Here is a 5517-nt window from a genome sequence, read left to right on the forward strand (position 1 = left end):
GAGGACAACAAACATGTTGACCGCATCGGCAGCTGCTGTGCCATTCATCAGAAGCTTTAAAACTTCAGACAACTAGGCCCGAACAAAAGTAGATCTGAATGCAAAATATGTGGACTCTAGTTTAAAGACTTGAGACGTGACTTGGACTCTAGCTCAGAGACTTGTGAGCATCTCTGCTGGGTACTGTAAGCATCAGCACGTGCCTGAAGTTCAGTTCAGATTTCAAATTTGCATTTTGCAAATTGTCTGTGCAAATAAGAAAAACAGATGTACACATGTACAGTGAGGAAAATAAGTATTTGAACACCCTGCTATTTTGCAAGTTCTCCCACTTAGAAATCATGGAGGGGTCTGAAATTGTCATCGTAGGTGCATGTCCACTGTGAGAGACATAATCTAAAAAAAAAAATCCAGAAATCACAATATATGATTTTTTAACTATTTATTTGTATGATACAGCTGCAAATAAGTATTTGAACACCTGTCTATCAGCTAGAATTCTGACCCTCAAAGACCTGTTAGTCTGCCTTTAAAATGTCCACCTCCACTCCATTTATTATCCTAAATTAGATGCACCTGTTTGAGGTCGTTAGCTGCATAAAGACACCTGTCCACCCCATACAATCAGTAAGAATCCAACTACTGACATGGCCAAGACCAAAGAGCTGTCCAAAGACACTAGAGACAAAATTGTACACCTCCACAAGGCTGGAAAGGGCTACGGGGAAATTGCCAAGCAGCTTGGTGAAAAAAGGTCCACTGTTGGAGCAATCATTAGAAAATGGAAGAAGCTAAACATGACTGTCAATCTCCCTCGGACTGGGGCTCCATGCAAGATCTCACCTCGTGGGGTCTCAATGATCCTAAGAAAGGTGAGAAATCAGCCCAGAACTACACGGGAGGAGCTGGTCAATGACCTGAAAAGAGCTGGGACCACCGTTTCCAAGGTTACTGTTGGTAATACACTAAGACGTCATGGTTTGAAATCATGCATGGCACGGAAGGTTCCCCTGCTTAAACCAGCACATGTCAAGGCCCGTCTTAAGTTTGCCAATGACCATTTGGATGATCCAGAGGAGTCATGGGAGAAAGTCATGTGGTCAGATGAGACCAAAATAGAACTTTTTGGTCATAATTCCACTAACCGTGTTTGGAGGAAGAAGAATGATGAGTACCATCCCAAGAACACCATCCCTACTGTGAAGCATGGGGGTGGTAGCATCATGCTTTGGGGGTGTTTTTCTGCACATGGGACAGGGCGACTGCACTGTATTAAGGAGAGGATGACCGGGGCCAGGTATTGCGAGATTTTGGGGAACAACCTCCTTCCCTCAGTTAGAGCATTGAAGATGGGTCGAGGCTGGGTCTTCCAACATGACAATGACCCGAAGCACACAGCCAGGATAACCAAGGAGTGGCTCTGTAAGAAGCATATCAAGGTTCTGGCGTGGCCTAGCCAGTCTCCAGACCTAAACCCAATAGCGAATCTTTGGAGGGAGCTCAAACTCCGTGTTTCTCAGCGACAGCCCAGAAACCTGACTGATCTAGAGAAGATCTGTGTGGAGGAGTGGGCCAAAATCCCTCCTGCAGTGTGTGCAAACCTGGTGAAAAACTACAGGAAACGTTTGACCTCTGTAATTGCAAACAAAGGCTACTGTACCAAATATTAACATTGATTTTCTCAGGTGTTCAAATACTTATTTGCAGCTGTATCATACAAATAAATAGTTTAAAAAATCATACATTGTGATTTCTGGATTTTTTTTTTTTTAGATTATGTCTCTCACAGTGGACATGCACCTACGATGACAATTTCAGACCCCTCCATGATTTCTAAGTGGGAGAACTTGCAAAATAGCAGGGTGTTCAAATACTTATTTTCCTCACTGAATCTATATACACAAAACACTATATATCGTAAAATGTTACAAAAGAAACCCCTCTTATTTAGCATTATTAACATTAACAACCAATTTATAACACACTGATGTAGTTGTGAGGTAAGTTCTTTCACAAATGACAGTGTCAGTCAACAGACCAATAGCAACAGGGATGGATAAAGCCAATGAATCCTTAAATCTATTGGTCCTGCACCTTGGCAGATTATCTGCGACCAGATGGAAGCAACCTGAACTCACTGAACAAATGCTAAGGTCAATGCGATTTGACTGGGCCTTCTTCATGACTCGGACTTCGTAGACTTAGGAGAGGTCGGTTAGATTTGTGCCTGTAAAATACTTTCTAACCTGCTCTTGGTTTTTTTTAAGGTAAGTAAGTGACCCCAACCAACAAACAAAAGAGAATGTTTGGATGGATTCAATCAAACAAGGGAAAATATTCTCATAAAAAGGTGGTGTCAACATTAAAACTTCTGAGCTTCCGATAAAAGTGCATGCACTGACACAGCGCAAACAACCTTCCTATTAGGTCCAAAGGTTACGTTACCATCAATAATTGTGCCCATATACTTTACAACTTTAACCACCTGGCTATGAATAACAGCAGGCACTGTTCTACCACAGTCAGTTTTTATTATTACTGACAGTCCCTCCAGAAAAACGTGATTATGTGATCGCATAATCAGCCAAAGTCCGCATATTTATGCGGGGGCCGCATTTCTTCAAATACGCCGCACTTTCGCCGCATAAATTGCCGATTTCCGCGCAAAATATGCGGGACTTGCATGATTTCATAATCCCTGCATTTTCGTTGCAAAAAAGTCACACATATCTTAGCAGAAAGTTGAAAAATGTTGCGTTTACTTTTACAGCGTTTACGTTTACAGCCACTTTCCCCTGTTGCCATGGGAACGTTATGAAGTGATGTAATTACACGACGTGAACATCATCGAAAAGCTGCAAACCACGCGATGAAGCCATCATGAAACTGCAGTTTTTGCAAGTTCCCGCAATTTCATTGCATAAAATTGCATAAATATCCCGCATATTCCATCGCATTTTTTAAGAAAACGTGCCGCATAATCAAGGATTTTTGCCCGCAACAATAACAAAAAAAACTCTGGACTGTACTAAGCACGGACACAAAGGAATCATTCAGAAACTTGATATGTCTGCCCTTATAATGACACTGACACTGATATGAATACAACTGTTAGAATATATTTTGTGAAAGTGTTAAGAAAAGGTTTTAGATGCTGAGAATTGGAAGTCAAGGTCATGTTTTTATACAGTGTTACAAATTAGTCAGGAGCCGGCTGGAGCCAGAAGATCTGGACTGGATCCAAACTGATGAGAGCACCACCAGGGATGGGACAGAAATGGATAAATAGACAGTATCTTAACTTAGCAGCACCTGATGCTAGGGGAAACGCTGTCGGTCCGTTAGGAGATAGACTTTGCCTTGTATCAGATCCATGTACATGTACTTGTATTCTGCAATATCATTCACTAAACTTGTTATTAACTTTAACTGGACGAATCCTGGTCTTGATTTGATTCCTGAGTTTTATTTCTCTGATCTACCAGTAAACGAACAGACCTTGCCAGAATCACGCCTTTGGCTGAGTCTCTATCTGTCAGAGGGAGAGCAGGAGACGCTTGGGAAGAAGTTGGTAATTTCATGGCGCAGATTAACACTTTAGCATGCACTATATCCGTGTCCCATTCTCATTAGGGGCTGAGCCCCCCTAAAGGTCTGATCCTAGAATGGCCCCTGCTGCTACTTTATACTTGTACTCCACTACACCTCAGAGGGAAATGTTGTAATGTTTACTGCACTACATCTATCTGACAGCTTTTGCTTTATTGCTTCACGCTAGGCTTGTTTCTGCAACAGCTCATTGAGTATTGGATACAATTAAACTATTGAGGAAATATTTTCCTTTGACATTGGTCCAGTATTAAACGAGATCTCTGAAACGGTGAAACAAGCTACAATGTAAGTTAATAGGACAATTATCCAGCTTGTATTTACGTTCATAAAAGTGCTCGTTTTGCCGCTGACAGGCTCAGATTAATATTCTAAGTGTCTGACAACATTATGGAAAGGATTTCTAAGGGAGGTCGACCTTTCTGTTAAAGAGTAAGATCCTTTTTTTAAACATAAAAAGTTCGCGAAATTGCGTTCGCTAAACCCACCAGACTCCATGTAAATAAACAGCAATTTTAGCATCGTAAATTATGGGCACATGCACGTTTAGGGTGCACGTTTGGTCAATGTTTTCTTTGTTTTATTCCAATTTCGGGTCTGTCAGTCACAGTGAAAACTGGGGACATTTCCGGGTCGGGGACAGCTCCAGCCGGGGACAGGTCACCGAAACCGGGGACTGTCCCCGGAAACCGGGGACGTCTGGTCACCCTACTCTCAAGTGAAAGTCAACCAACCAACAAATAGTTATTATTGTGGCTGCTGGTAAGTTACTGGAAAGGAAACCACCCGTCATTAGTCATTCATTAATTCAAAAAATTCACACCCGTTTCATCCCCATTTGGTTGGCTGTCATATGTTTGTTCCATAAAATTAAACTCGCAGATATTTATTATTATTATTATTATTATTTTTTAAACGGGACACAAACCCTGATGTCCTGGGTGAAAGTCCTGTGTTTCTTTGACACTCAAGGTTTCTGGAAAGACATCGCTGTAGAGTTTTTCAAATCTATTTTTTGGTGCTCTGAGCATCACAAGCCGAGTGCCATCTAGTTCCATCACGTTCCAGAGAATCTCTACGGCCGATATCTCCAACGCTGGGCAACTCACACCAAAACAATCCTGGTTGATGGATAGCACTACTGGTAAAAGGACAAATATGTATTTTAGATTTTGGGGTGAACTGTCCCTCTCAACTGGTTGAGATGAACACCATCTATCATGCTTAACTGTAAACCCTTTTGTTTTGTTTTTTCGAGGGGCAACCACAAAAAGTACTGGAGGCTACATGCAGGATAACTGCCAGGTTACTGTCAATAAATAATAATTCATTTTGCGCCGGAATTGTCCTTTAACACATTTTTGTAAGACTCCAATACAGCTATAATAAATCTGACAGGTCTTCTAACCGACTGCAGTGATACGGAGAGCCAGTAGCCATCCATCTAATCAAATTCCAGGAGTGGTCTACACCTAACAAGACTTGTCCTGCTTTGGCACAGCTACAGGCCCTTTGGCTGAGACATCCAACACCACTAGTTCAAAAATACAAGAAAAAGAAACGCAGAGGACAGCTTCTAATATAAACACCGCCTGAATCTCAGCACTTTTGATCTGCTCATTTCAAGTGAGGTACATGTAGATCAAGTAAATTCAAGGTTATTTTTCTTAGGCCAGTCTTTACTCAAACAGTTGAGGTTTACAAAGAGTGTACAGATTTGAGGCTGACTTAGACAAAGGCCCAAATGAGACCTAGGAGGCCAACAGTTGCCATGAAACGAGTTTAACTTTAAAGGACACAGGTCACACTAGGTCCTTCTGAGAATGCAGAAACAGTTTCTCTACACAAAAAGCATTAAAAAAATTACTCAACATGAAAAAAAAAAACAAACTTGCCCGAGTCTGAAAA

The sequence above is a fragment of the Sander lucioperca genome, chromosome 9 (genome assembly GCF_008315115.2).
Source record: "Sander lucioperca isolate FBNREF2018 chromosome 9, SLUC_FBN_1.2, whole genome shotgun sequence".
In the NCBI taxonomy this organism is placed as follows: Eukaryota; Metazoa; Chordata; class Actinopteri; order Perciformes; family Percidae; genus Sander; species Sander lucioperca.